This window comes from Papio anubis, chromosome 12, assembly GCF_008728515.1.
Source record: "Papio anubis isolate 15944 chromosome 12, Panubis1.0, whole genome shotgun sequence".
In the NCBI taxonomy this organism is placed as follows: domain Eukaryota; kingdom Metazoa; phylum Chordata; class Mammalia; order Primates; family Cercopithecidae; genus Papio; species Papio anubis.
In genome coordinates, this window is record NC_044987.1 from 3789783 (window position 1) to 3805561 (window position 15779).

Here is a 15779-nt window from a genome sequence, read left to right on the forward strand (position 1 = left end):
GACACTTCTCTGATGAGGGAATGTGGTATGCACCACCTTGTTACTGCCAGTTAGAGGTAGAAGCACAGGTTCCCCACCTGGCCTTCACTGTCACCTGAGGTGGGGTGTTCCCTGTTACTGCTAGGCAGCTGCAATGGTTCTAGTGCCTCATGTGGTATCCACTGATACCATAGTGAGAGCGGCCTTATTGCCACTGGACAGTGACAAAGGCCCTGACTCTTAGCTAGGCCTCCTATGATGCCATCCCAGTGAGGAGGGGAGGGATCCCATGTCACTGCCAGGTAGGTGTGGAAGTCCCGGCCCCATATATGGTCACCATTGACACCACAGTGGGGATACCCCACTACTATGTGGTGGGGATAGAAGTCCCAACACCCTACTTGGTCTTCTCTAACACCATTCCAGTGTGGGTATTGAGCCATCTCATGACAGCCTTGCAAGGGCGGGCATCTAGTCTCCCTACTCAACCTTTGCTGGTTGAATGGAAATGATGGACAGTTTTTTCTGTGGTGTTTGGCAGAAAGAGAGAAGTTATTGTTCATACTTCTAGTCCTTTCTGTCCTTCTCGGCTTCCCTTTCTTGGACTTTTAGCTAGAAGAGCCGGCTTTTCTCGTTTTTCATTTGTTTGGGTTTTGTTTGGTTGGTTGGTTTGGTTTTTTGTTTTTTCTCTGTGCCCACTGGCATTTCTGGGCTGCTAATTTCTCCACCAAAAAGTCTGGAATATAGAAGACAAAAAGAAAATCCAGGGAACCCACCACCAAGTCATTCTTCTGGCCCCAAGGCCCTAGCCAGTCAGCATTCTTCTTACTACCTTTCAGAGCCTTCTTATGTTTGATTTATATAAACAAACATGCCTCAACTTACAATGCTGTTACATTCAAATAAATCCATTGTAACATGGTAACATGAAAATACTGTTTCAAAAATGCATTTAATACAGCTAACCAATGGCCTACTTTAAATATGCTTAGAACACTGAAATTAGCCTACAAGTTGGGCAAAATCAGCTGGCGACACAGAACACTGCAGAGTCTCAGATGCTCACACTCCTGATTCTGTAGCTGACGGGGACCTGCAGACACTGGCCAACATCACAGGAAGGTATCATACCACACATCCCTAGCCCAGGAAACATCAAAATTTAAAGTGTGAAGCATGGCTTATACTGAATGCATTTTTCTTTCACACCATTATAAAGTTGAAGTCAGACCATTATAAGTCAGAGACTGTATATAGAACAAAAAGTAGAACATGAAGCAAGGTAAAAACTGTACTCAGAAGATAATGTATAACATAAAAATGTTTTTATTATTAAGAAAACTGAAAATGAAAGAGTCCTACTAGGTTTTTAATTAAGAAAACAATAAAACTATTTTAGAAAAGAAGGTATATATTTTATAAATAAAAAGGCATAAATCTATAAAACAAAAAGCAAATGTTTGTCTTGTGTACTATGATATGCTACACATCCCAAACTTTAGTTTACACACACACACACACACACACACACACATATATATATATTTTGCATGTTTTGCTGAGCTGGCATGAAATAAAAATTTGAAAGACTTGAACACTACACTTAACAAGCTTCATCTAATGAAAATACAGAAAATAGTGTTAGAGGAACACACCTGATATGTCCTTTCATGTGGTGGGGATTTCATTAGAGTAACACTTCTGGCCATTCTTCAATCCTAACATACTCTTCCCCAAAGGATTAATCTTATCGTTCAGCATAGAAAGAAAAATGTGGCATACAGATGCCTAATCCTTCCCCTTCTCTTTTTCTTAGAACTAAGCTTCTGATAGGGACTAAATAATCTGCTCTAATACTCTCTGACTTAACTTGGCCATAGTAACTACCATCCATTATGAGAGAAGGCCACATCGGCCTAGCATGTCCCAAAACCACGTGGATTACTCTGCCTAAATGTTTAGTGTTAAGACATTCACTTGCCCATAGCTTTAAGCCACAGTCAAAACATCAGCTTGATCAGTAATAAAAGGAATAAGTTGGACACCATCTGTCAACATTTTGTTTCATTTGTTGATGCTACCGGAACTCTTGAGGAGAAGACAGGTGTATTTGGTTGACTACCCTCTAAAAATCCAACAATAATTACAGGATGCACTTTTTACTTAAATTCACATGGGACATTTGTTAAAATTCACAATATACTAGACCATAAAACACAGCTCAGCAAACTTCAAGGAACTGATAGCATATCAAATATGTTCTTCTTTAACTCAAAAGTCACTCAACAGAAATAAGTGAAAGGAACCATTGTTTTAAAGACTCGCTTTTGAAATTACAAAGTGAAACAATTTTTACTAACTCAAGAGTCAAGTAGAAGACTATAATGGAGATTTTATAAATACTTAATACTAAAACATAATAAAACATATAAAAATATATGGGATACAATGTTTAGAACAAATTTGTGACCTTAAATACTTACATTACAAAAAAAAAGCTAATGAAATATACTCTTATCTTAACAAGTGTAAAAAAATCAGAATAAAAATGAATCAAGATTAAGGGTATAATAAACTTAAAACTAACCATTAATAAAATAGAAAACAAAAAATAACAAAGGTCAGCAAAGCTGAAAAGAAAGATCTAGGAAAAAACAATAAAATTTACAAATTTGTAGCAATATGAAGAGAGAGAACACCACCACTACCAACAACAGTAAAATAAGATGTAAGAAATATTGAGTATCTTTAGGCATATCTAGAGATATCTTGGATATTAAAATGACTATAAGTGAGTATTATGAAAAAATTCATGCCACTAAATTATAAAGCACAAAGAAAATATGCAAATTCTGAGAAAAATATAGATTACTAGCACTGATTAACAAAGAAATAGAAAACACAAATGGTTCTACAACTATTTTTTTTTTTTTTTTTTTTTGAGACGGAGTCTCGCGCTGTCCTACAACTATTTTTTTAACTGAAATATTCATTAATGTTTTCTGAATGAAAACGTGAGGTCAAGGCACATTTACAGGAAAGTTCTACCTAACACACAAAATAGAAAAAAAATTAATTTAAAATATTTCCAGACTATTTTTAAAAGGGAAAAACACATTAACTTGTATTAGTCAATTGGCATATTCTTTAATCTAAAACCTGACAAAATTGTACAAGAAAGAAAAATTATAAGCAAACTTTAATTTTGAACCTCAATGTTAAAATTCTAAGGCAACTATTACAAATCAAACAAGCAGCATATAGTATTTCAGAAATGGCCAAATTAGATTCATCTCAGAGATGCACAGTTAACCTGATATTATTGATAAAAATCAATTTTTTAATGCCAAAGTAACTTGTATCAAGTTAAACATCATGCAGCTAACAATTACCTGCTCTGGAAAAAATGTATAAAAACTATTTAAAGTCATAAAAAATGACAAAACCAGGCAGGAACTGAGGAGATTAAATATTTCAAAGAAAGGAAATGAACTGAGACAGATATATGTTTACATGGTATATCAATCAGGTTGTCCAGAGAAGCAGAACCAAGAGGATACACACAGACACACACATACACACACACACGTATATTTATATATAAATAATTATATATGCATGTGTGTAATATTTCAAGAATTTGGCTCACATGTTTGTGAGAGCTGGTAAGCCTGAAATCTGCAGGGCACAGGAGCAGGTTGAAAACTCTCAGGCAAAAGCCGATGCTGTAGTCTTAAGACGGGCGTGGTGGCTCACGCCTGTAATCCCAGCACTTTGGGAAGCTAAGGCAGGCAGATCACAAGGTCAGGAGATTGAGACCATCCTGGCTAACACGGTGAAACCCCATCTCTACTAAAAATACAAAAAATTAGTCAGGCGTGGCGGCAGGCACCTGTAGTCCCAGGGACTCGGGAGGCTGAGGCAGGAGAATGGCGTGAACCCGAGAGGCGGAGCTTGCAGTGAGCCGAGATCGCGCCACTGCACTCCAGCCTGGGCGACAGAGCGAGACTCAGTCTCAAAAAAAAAAAGGCAAAATTTCTACTGCTCCAGAGAAACCTCAGTTTTGTTCCTAAGGCTTTTCAATTGATTAAAGGAGGTCCACTCATGTTACATATAATTTTCTTCACTTAAAGTCAACCAATATGTTAACCACATCTACAAAACACCTTCACAGCAAAAGCTACATCGTATTTAACTGCATATCTGGGCGTTATAACCTGGCCAAGTTAACACATAAAACTTACCATCAGGTATGGCTTTCTTCTAAAGGCTTTGAGGCCGCATGGTATGCAGCCCCTAGAACTCAAGCAGAAAACCACACATTTTCTTTTTAACTTAAGGCAACAGGGGACAAAACTCAAGGCTGTGTGAGAAACTGAAAATTAAAAAAGAAAGTCCAGGAATGAAGAAATCCTTGAACCACACGTGCAGGGAAGAGGCTTCAAAGAGTCTAGCAGAAAGCAGCAGATGGAAGGCAAAAATGGAGAGGAGAATTCAGCTGCTGATCCCTGCAATGAAGTCAGAATTTGGAATTTGAATCGCACTGAATTAGATGTACTTACAAACACCCCTGACTTCCATCGAAATTCCATAATTACCACATTTAAGAGTAAATGCTATATCCCAAAACTAAGAGTGCCCTCTTAGGACTTGAGGGGAAACATAAAACAGAGTTGCTCTAACGAAGCATAAAACTTAGCCTCCAAAAATTCAAGGTGATTAGCCAGTAATGTAACTGCCTATGAGGGCAAAACTAATCACTCTTCAGAGGAACAAAAAAGAACCCAGAGTTCCTATAAGCTAACATTTACAGTATTCAAAATCTAATGAAAAATATATTAGATGTGGAAAGAAAAAAGAAATATGGTCCAATGTTATAGAAAAAAAGTAAATAGAAACAGATCTTAAGTGACCAGATGTTGGAAGTAGATAACAAGAATTTAAAGCTACTATTGTCCAAGAAGATAAAGAAAAAGATGAACATAATGAATGAAAACACAGAAATGCATCAGAGAAGTGGAAACTATAAAAAAGAACCAAATGGAAACTCTAGAATAATATCGGGAAAAACAACAATAACAAAACACTGGGTGGTTTAATGCTAGATTGAAGATTGCAGAAGCAAGGGTCAATTACTTAAAGACAGAAATATTAACAGTTTAAAATCTGAAGAACACAAAAAATGTAAATGAAATGCCTTAATGACTTGCAAGAAAACATTTAGTGGTTTAGCACATGTGAAATTGTAGACAGACCAAAAGAAGAGGTGCTAAAGGGGCAAAAACATAATTGAAAAATAATGGCAAAAATATGATATATGTGATTATTTAAAAGCATTAAATTATGAATCCAAGATGACCAAGGAGCTCCAAGAAGAATAAATACAAAGAAAATCCAAACAGGGCGCATTATTATATTTGTACATGACTACATAGACATGAAGAGGCAGTGCATGGAAGATATACCTCCCATTGTTATTCTCAGGAAGTGTGAACAGGGTGGGGGGAAAACAGAATGCAAGAGAGGAAAGATCATTTACGAATGTATGTGCAATAAAAACATGAACGTAATACCATTTATTTAAAATAATATGTAGCATATATTATATAAAGAAATGAATGGAGAGATGGTCACCAAAATGTTAATGGTGAATATTTCAGTGTGACCTTTACTTTCTTCTTAATATTTTATGAGTTAATGGAATTTATTATAATGACCATATATTATTAATCCTATCCAAATTTTTTAAATCTTCTTTTTACATATAAAGAAAATTAAGTCAGAGGCTTGAGCTTTCACCTACCCAATGATGATTCTGCATAATGTTTTTCTCACCTATTCATCGTAAAGCAGCATACACAGACACTTTGGTCCAGAACTCACTTGTACAACATAAAGAAATTTAGGCATAGAGATCATACATGGTTTAGGATTATGTTCAGTTTTATAGCGTACATTTAAAAGTCATCTTAGTATAGGTTAAAAATAACTGAGCTATCCTGCTACTGAGGCAGATGATAAACCAGATTTAAATGTATCAGCTGGCCAGGTACCACGGCTCAGGCTTCTAGTCCCAGCACTTTGGGAGGCTGAGGCAGGTGGATCTCTTGAGCTCAGGAGTTCAAGACCAGCCTGGACAACATAGTGAAAGCCTATCTCAACAAAAGTACAAAATTAGCCAGGCATGGTGGCGCATACCTTGGTCCCATCTACTTGGGAGGCTGAAGCAAGAGGACTGCCTGAGCCAGGAGGCAGAGGTTGCAGTGAGCCGAGATCATGCCACTGCACTCCAGCCTGGGCAACAGAGCCAGACCCTGTCTCAGAAAAAGGACGAACTGAAAACAAGCCTCAGCCTCTGATTTTTTTCTAAATTAATCTAAAAGAAGAAATTCTTTTCTATGATTCCAGTCAATTATTCAAACAATATTTTTTAGTATTATTTTTTCTGGCGCTGGTCATCATACAGTAAACAAGCAGGCAAGTATTTTTTGTTTTCACCTTGAAGATTACTCTATTCCAGTGAGTAAGGACAGACAATAAGCCAAACAATAAATTACATAGCACATTGGAAAGTGATGGACGCTAAGAAGAAAATTTAAAGAAGGACCAAGAAGGGGAGGACCAGAGATAGCAGGGAGTGCAATTTTAAATAGGCTTCAGTGAGGAGGGCATTTAAAAGCCAACTTTGCAAGGATATCTGAGAGTTAGCCATGTAGATATTTGGGGAAGAACATTCTAAGCCAATAAAAAAGAAAACACAAAATCCCTCATGCAGGAACATGAGGGTCATGTTTCAGGACCAGCGAAGAGGATACTGAAGAAACAAAGAGGAAGACGGTGGAAGAGATGGGGTCTTCTACACCATGGTAAGGCTTTGGCTTTCACCCTGAGTAATATAAGAGGCCATTGAAGGGTTTGGAGTTAAGAAGTGAGATGACTGAACCTCATGTTTTTTTTTTTTTTAATTTTACTCTTTATTGAGGTACTACTGATAAATAAAATCTCTGTGTGTTCAAGATGTACAATTGGATGTTTTGATAGATGTAAACATTGTGAAATGATTACCAAAACCAAGTTAATTAATATATCCATCACCACACGTAGTTATCTGTTTTTGTGTTGTAAGAATACCTAAGATCTACTCTCCTAGCAAAATTAGGTATACAATACATTATTGTTAACTATAATCACCATGGTGTACATTAGGTCTCTAGAATGTATTCATCTTATAAATTCAAGTTTATACACTTTGACCAACATTTCCTCATTTTAACATAGTTTTATGCAGATCAATAGTGGCTGTGTTGACTACAGACAGCAAGGGGAGGTAGCAGAGCAAGGAAGGAAGCAGGGATGCTCTTTGAGAGACTGGTGCAATGATATGGGGATGGTGGGAGGAATAATAGCAGCTTGGATCCAGCTAGTAATGCTGGAGGTGCATAAAAAAGGTCCAGACTTCCAATATGGCTCTAAGGTAAATGCAAAATGCTTTTCAAATCATAGGAAAAGAATGTGAAAAAAAAATAAAGGAGACTCTGTAACGGAAATTTTGATACATTAAAAAAATAGCTTTCTTTTACTGGAAGACTACAGAAGGAGAGGATTTAAACAATAGGATAATTGGAAGTTGTTTTGGAACATGTTAAGTTTGAACTGTCTGATAGATTTGCAAGTTGAGGCGCTGAGTAGCAGCTGATAAGAGTGTGAAGTTTAAATGATAAGTCAGGTTGGATATCTAACTATAAAATCAATAATGTATCAGATATTATTAATATTTACCCTGGACACAGTCAATATGGAAATAATGCAGATAGAAAAGAGAAGTGCAAGCACAGAGCCCTGGGCTTACTAAGTTTTAGGAGTCAGATGATAAAGGGAGACAAATGGTAGCCAATAAGACAGGAGAAAAATAAAGACCGAGGTAACATTCAAGGTAAAGACATTTCTTTAATGAAGAGAAAGTGATCAATAATGTCAAATACTTCTGATAGGTCAGGTAAGATGATGACTGAAAATTGAACATTGGATTTAGCAACATCGAGGTCTATAGGGACCTTATCAAGAGAAGCTTCAGAGGAGCCATAGGGTCAGACTCCTTAGCGAAAAGGAGATTAAGAGAGATTTGTAGATAAAAAATCAGGACAAAAAGTAAAGATAGTTTTCAAAATATTTTATCATAAAAGACAAAAATATGTGGAGAAAAGGTGGTTGAGGAACAGAGTCTAGGGCAGTTGTTCTCAATGGTAATGCTTTGCTCCCCACCTACCCACCCCAGGGACATTTGGCAATGTCTAGAAGCACCTGAGGTTGTAAATGGTGATATGTAGGAATATATGGGGATCCACAGCCCTCTCTTTACCCTCCTACCAATGGAGTTGTGGAAGCTATGAGAGGGGCATTGTTATTCCAAAGGTGCAGAACTCCTTCTGGATTTTTCCAGATAACGTAACTGGGACTGGTGAATGAGTTTACAAGAAGCAGACTTCAGAATTATTCAAGGAAAAACTTCCAATCAATCAATTCTTTCCAAAAACAAAATGGAGCCAAGCAGAGTGGCTCATACCTGTAATCCCAGCACATTGGGAGGCTGAGGCAGGAGGATTGCTTGAGACCAGGAGTTTAAGACCAGCCTGGGCAATATAGCAAGACCTTGTCTCTGCTAAAAATAAAAATAAAAAATTAGCTGGGCATGGTGGTGTGTGTCTGTAGTCCCAGCTATTCAGGAGGATGAGCAGGGAGCTACTTGATCTGGGAAGTCAAGGCTGCAGTGAATCATGATTGTGTCACTGCACTCCAGCCAGGTTGACAGAGTGAGACTTTGTCTCAAAAATAAATAAATAAATAAAATAAAATAATCAAAAAATAAAATTAAAAAAACAAATAATTTTTTAAAAAAGAAAATGAGCTATCTTTTCAGTAGTGAGGTCTCCATCAATGGATGCATTCAAACAAAAATGGGTAACATATTTTAAAACATATTTTAAATACGGTTAGAATCTGGACTAGATGACCTTCCAGAGTCCCTCCTTCCCAAACTTGGAGTCTAGATTTGTTTAGATGTGAGACAAAGCCACACTGGTGTCTTAATCTACCATATCTGCTTCATCTTTGGGTGATTCCTATATGATTCTGTTCACACTGCCTGCTGGGGATTACCTCCCCAAACCATCACTACAAAGCTTCTAGTCCTTTAATCGGTTATTAAAGCCCCAAACATTCCCTCATTTCTTTGTAAGAGTCCTACCATGACCTTTTGAACATGTTTTTATTTCTAAAACAATTCATATAGACAGCTTTTATATTTTTAAGACAATTAATATCTCACATTTATTTCTAAACAAATGTGCCTTCTCCAAATTAGATATTACCTTTTGAGTATATAAGGAATTGATTTAAATAGCCAGCCTTAAGTAATCCAAAATCATAGCAGTGCCTTCGTTTCCTAAGTCATGGGATATGTGCTACTAACGACACAGAGAAATTAAATGTCCTCATCAACTATATTTGGGCTTTGTATTTGTAAATTCCAGAGGTGTTTGTTAAAGGTATTTCAACATTATTTATCCATTCTCTAGCTCTGCTGAAAGACCACGAATAAGATAGATGACCAATACTCCTTTTCCCAAGCTTTAGACAGACATCTACTGATGATAACAGCACAGTCTGCTGTAGAGCCCAAATGTGCCCAGTAGTTCTTCTTGACGGTGCTTGAAGAAGCCTCTACCATTCAATCCAACATGGTAATCAAGATGAAGCCTATTTGGATCCCTGTTCTAGACTCCAAGTCTTTGATCATATAGTAGGTATGTTATTCGCTCAAAATGATACAAGACCTTTCTGCTTTATTTCAGATAATAGTTGCAATCAAGGATGCATGAGGAAGCAACAGGATATAGTAGGGTTATTACTGGATCAATAATCAAGCAACTTATGCTCAAAAACGGAAAAGAAAATCTCAGTTATGTATCCTGAACAAAACAATTTGCCTCCCAGAACTTCTGATTTCACATTGCTAAAATAATGAGGTTTATGGGGATTCAGAGGCAATATGCTTATTGCTGGAAGTATGGATAAATATATGTGATGGATTGATACCATGCAGTTCTATGAAGATGCTAAAAAAAGCAAACTAGACATACATACAGAAATCTGAGTGGATTTTTTTTTTTTTTTTTTTTAAGACAGAGTCTTGCTCTGTTGCCCAGGCTGGAATGCAGTGGTACAATCTTGGCTCACTGCAACCTCCACTTCCTGGGTTCAAGTAATTCTCCTGCCTCAGCCTCCTGAGTAGCTGGGATTACAGGCACCTACCACCACACCTGGCCAATTTTTGTAATTTTAGAAGAGACAGGGTTTTGCCATGTTGGCCAGGTTGGTTTCAAACTCCTGACCTCAGGTGATCCACCACCTTGGCCCCACAAAGTACTGGGATTACAGGCATAAGCCACCACACCTGCCCTGGGTGGATCTTAAAAACATGTGCTCTAGCCAGGCCTGGTGGTGCATGCCTATAGTCCCAGTCCCAGCTACTCAGGAAGCTGAGGCAGAAGGATCACTTGAGCCCAGGAGTTCTGGGCTGAAGTCAGCTATGCCGATCAGGTTTTCACACTAAATTCAGCATCGATATGGTGACCTACTGGGAGCAGGGGCCCATCAGGTTGCCTAAGAAGAGGTGAACTGGCCCAGGTTGGAAACAGAGCAGATCAAAACTCTTATGCTGATCAGTAGTGGGATTACCCCTGTGAAAAACCACTGCACTTCAGCCTAGGCAACACAGTGAGACTCCATCTCTAAAAACAGAAATAAATAAAACATTGTGCTTTTAAAAAGTAAGAAACAAAATGAGACAACACAATACCATTTGTGTGCATCAACTAAATATATGCATACAAAACGGTTTTTATAAAAACATATAAAACAAAGGAATACATAGTAAATATGTTAAAATGGTTGTGGGGTTGATGGAATTGGAGAAATGGAATAAAATCAAATCAAAAAATAAATAAAAGATCAGCCATGCATGGACAAGTGATATGCCCTGAACTGAGAAGTGTGATGAACTCAACCTTCTGCTTCTTAGCCCCAATTTTAAAACAATAATTTTTTTAAAAACAAGCAAGTTAGGGATTTTGCTTCTGGCATTACAAAGACTAGACAGTCTGGCAGGGAGGAGGACTACTCCTAGAGAATAACTAAATCCTGGGTAACAAGATTTATGTATTAACAGACTCTCAAAAATTAGGGAAAATATCTAAGGAAACACTCTCTCCCTGTGCACACACCCATGATGAGACGAAAAAAAAACACCTCTAACTTAAATACTTAAATAGAAGCTGGAAACGAAGAGCAGTGAGTAGTGAGCAAATGGGCCCCAGGGTCTCCTTGAGGACAAAGGCCAGTAGCGGGTCTGTGATCCTAAGACTGAGGTTGAGACAGCCACCAAGCAGATGAACTAAAACTGGGGCTCCCACGTGAATCAGAGACTTTTGAAGAGACAAAAGTAGCTGCAGATCAGTCGTCCTCTTGACTCCTGGAAGAACCAGATGAAAATCTCTCTAGAAAGAAGCAAATCGAAAATGTAGGCCTTCAGGATTTCCTCGAATTAACTTATGAAAATAGGAGTTCACATTTAAATATGGCCAAATACATTAGAAGAGATCCACAATGTGTGAGAGTAAACAGAAACAACAAATCATTTAGACTGCAGATATTCAAATTAGAATTGTTAGATACAGAAAATAGAGTGGCTGAATAGAAAATATTTAAAGGAATAAAAGAGGAAATCACAAAGTTGAGCAAGTGAAAGGACTGCTAGAAATAACCAGGCAGATCTGAAATAACATTAAAAGTATTGAACTCAAATGGGAAAAGCCCAATGCGTAATGAATAATTTGGTGTATTGTGAAGCATATCTGAATAAATTACTCAGAATTTATATATGAGTAAATTACATAGAAAAAAAAAGAAAATACCAAAAGGAAGTTAAGAGAAATGGAGGGATAGAATAAAAAATGCAACACAAAGCTAATTGGAGTTCTAGAAGGAGTGGCAAGAAATAATGGCTAGAATCTTCCTAATAAGAATCTTCCTAATCTTCCATGAACAAATAAAAGTCTTGATTATAGAGGTTTTAAAAGCACTATATATTCCACACAGGGCAAATAAAAAGAAATCTATGTGTGCACACAATGTTGTCACCAGAACACAAAGTCAGAAAGCTCCTAAAATCAGCCAGAGAAAGTATCGAGGATCTGCAAAGGAGGAACTTAGACTTACAGCTAACCTTATCCTATGGAAACCATAAGATGATTAAATATCATCCGAGCACTGAAGATAGAGAGAAAGAGAGAGAGAGAGAGAGAGAGAGAGAGAGAGAGACAGAGCAATCCAGAATTGCATACTTAACAAAACAATGTTTCAAGTGGGAGACACAGAGATTTCATAAGAACAAGTGCCAATAGCAGCACTGTGATCACAACACTCAGGCTTGGGACAGCAACCAGGTGGATGATTAAACCTGACATGCTCATACACAGCACCACTATTTCTGAAGCATGGCACACACTAAATAAACATGGAGCCACCTGGATGGGATCTGTTCTTTCAAAGGTCTTCTGCAAACCTTAACTGAGTTGATGCTGAGAATTTTGAGATAGGTTATGGAGAGGCATGGTATTTCTATTTTATAGGCAAGTAAACATATCCAGAAAGGTTAAGTTACTTACAAAAAGTATTGGACAAATGCTCTTTGAGTTTTCTTCCTTTGAAAGAATAAATATAGATAAACATGTTAAGTATTTTTAATGAAATGTTTACTGATAATACTGCAGGTATTTAGGGACTTCCCCACATGCTCACAATCTCAGTCTCATTCATAATTATCCCCAATAACCTTTTTCTGACACACACAGTGAATACTCCCCCAGTAGCTTAATATGATATTCTTTTGTAGCTTCTCATAAATCCCCACTACCAGAATACAATCAACAATGCCTAACAGATCAACCATCCTCCCTGATAGGGTCGTTATTTCTGAAGAAAGAGGGTGTATTGCTATTGCTGCTGTAACAAATTAGCCCAAATGTAATTTTAACAATAAAAATGTATTATCTCTCAGCATTCTGTAAATTAGAAATCTAACACAGGTCTCACTGGAGATGCTCTGAGAAAAAATGTTTCCTTACTTCTCCAGCTTCTAAAGACAGCTCACATTCCTTGGTTTGTGACCCTTTCCTCCATCTTCGAAGCCAGAAGCGTTGATGTCTCAGACACACTTTTTTAGTCACACCTCTCTTTGCCGACAGTTAGAAGAGATCCTCCATTTTTAAGGATTCATGTGATTACATTGAGCCCACCTGGATAATTCAGGATAATTTTTCCAGCGTAAGGTCCTTAACCTGAATCACATCTCCAAAGTTTCTTTTGCAGTGTAAGGTCATATATTCACAGGTCCCAGAGGCATGGACATCTTTGGAGAGCCATTACTTCACCTACCATGGAATATGGAAGAGTGGCAGAGATGCTCTTGGTCTAATAAATGATAGATAACATTGCTCTTATTGTATCAGGTCATGCTAAGCTTGTATAGTGCATTCCAGTTTTCAATGTACCCCACCAATTCAACCCAGGTTCTGGAAGACAAACCCTAATGCATTTATTATATATAGTAAACTGTTGTATTTTGTATAATATTACATTTTATAATATGTAATGTATATTATGTAATACATTTGTTATATGTAATGAGTTAACTTGTCTCCTATACATTTAGAATGGCATTGGTTATATCCTGCCTGAGGGAAAATTGAGAAAAGGGTCACATAAATCATTTTTGGCAGGCCTTAATTATCTTGTGAAACTCCAGTTGAAAAAGAAGACATCCTTTATTGTACTTGTGCAAAAAAAGCAAGTTGACACAGTAGGCCTGGGATCACTGTCTTAAAAAAGATAACTGATTGCATCAAAAAAAAGTAGTGGCAATGCATTGTAGGTCTTATGATATAAATAAAGTAAATGTATGACAAAAAATCATGCAAAATGCTGGGGGAGTGAAAGTATTTAAGATTCTTTTACTATCTATAAAGTGCTGTAATATTAAGGTAGACCGTGGTATATAGTAAACCACAGAGCAATCATTTAATAATAACACAAAGAGGTACAGATAATACATTGAAAAATGGAGATAAAGTGGAATCCTAAAAAATACTCAATCCAAAGGATATGGAAGGTGGCAGGGGATGGTAGGAAATGAATAACACATGAGTCAAACTGAAAAGAAACAACAAAGTGAGTGATTTAAACTTGACTATGACAATATTTACTTTACATGTAAAGGGCCTAAACCACGAGTCAGCAAGCTATATCCAATGGGCCAAATACAGCTCATCATCATTTTTTATAAAGTTCCATTTTATTGAAACACAGCCACGCCCATTCACTCTTGTGCTATCTGTGCTGCTTTCATGCTGTAATAGCAGACTTGTATGATTTCAACAGAGACTATATAATCCCAAAGCCTAACATTTTTTCTATCTGGCCTTTTACAGAAAATGTTTGTTGACCCTTTGTCTAAACACTCCAATTTAAAAGCCAGAGATTCTCAAATTGGACTTCAAGTAACAACTAAATATGATCTTCAAGAAACCCACTTTAAATAGAAACTCATGGTTAAGTTAAAAGTGAAAGGATAGAAACAGGCATGCCATACACACACTAATTGAAAGGAAGCTGCAATGCGTAAGATAGTATGAGATGATGCAGACTTCAGAACAAGTCTTGTTACCAGAGATAAAGAGGAATATTTCCTAAGGATAAAATGGTTAATTTATTTTAAAATTTTAACTTATCTTCATCTAATAGCAGATTCAAAATATATGAAGCAAACAAAGGGCTGAAATGAGAAATAGACAAATCCACAATTAAAATGAGAGCTCTAAACACTCCTCAATCAGTAACTGATAGATAAGATAGGCAGAAGATTAGAGTAAGCATAAAGAAGTCTTCAACAGTACTATCAACAACTTGAAATGATTGATATTAATAGAATATTCCACTCAACAATTGCAGAATACACACATTCTAATGTTAACAAAATATTCACCCACATTAGTCCAATGAGCACAGTTAACAGTAGCAGATATCCATGGTTCAGAAGGGTTCATGGGGTTTACAGACACAATGCCTGTGATTTCCTTTTCTCTTCTAAGGATCCTTTGTGCTTTCTGTTGTACATCACCAGAGGGAACCGGGACACTAGTTGATGATCCACTGTCTGTGATAATTTCTCTACAAGTGGCTCTTTTCAGTTGGGAAAATGCCCCGTGGATTGTATGAGAATTCATGGCACATACATGTAAAACATCAATACTAATTATTACAATTTTGCATTTAGAAATAGGAGTGATAAAAGTGGTGCAAGACGATGACCAAGCAGCCCCACTCAGATGGGTACAGCACCATCCAAAGTAAGCAGCAAACAGGAGAGTCTCTCCTTCTCTCCTCCTCTCCTTCTCCCTCCCTGCCACCAGAGAATGACAAATAGTCATGCTATGATTGTTTGACCTACTTGGCTGCCTGTGCAACCAGCTACAGAAACTTCTCAGTTTCAGGAGACAGGTAAGTCTTGCAGTTTGGCATTCTCAGCAGGAATGTTCAGAGATTCCCAGGGCCCATGGCAGACTCCCTCTTCCAATATAGAGTAATAAAATAACTGGGTATAGATTTAAGAACAGATGGACAAATAGAACAAAAGAACAAAGCATTGAACTTAGAGAAAGATCATGTATACATGAAATTTAATT

At 37.1% G+C, this 15779-nt stretch overlaps 1 protein-coding gene across 2 annotated transcripts in view; it reads right to left on the reverse strand.

The window, feature by feature from the left end:
• The window catches only part of NTM (neurotrimin), a 1410016-nt gene that overhangs the window by 1320594 nt on the left and 73643 nt on the right, over positions 1-15779 (reverse strand). The gene's annotated exons all lie outside the window — the stretch shown is intronic.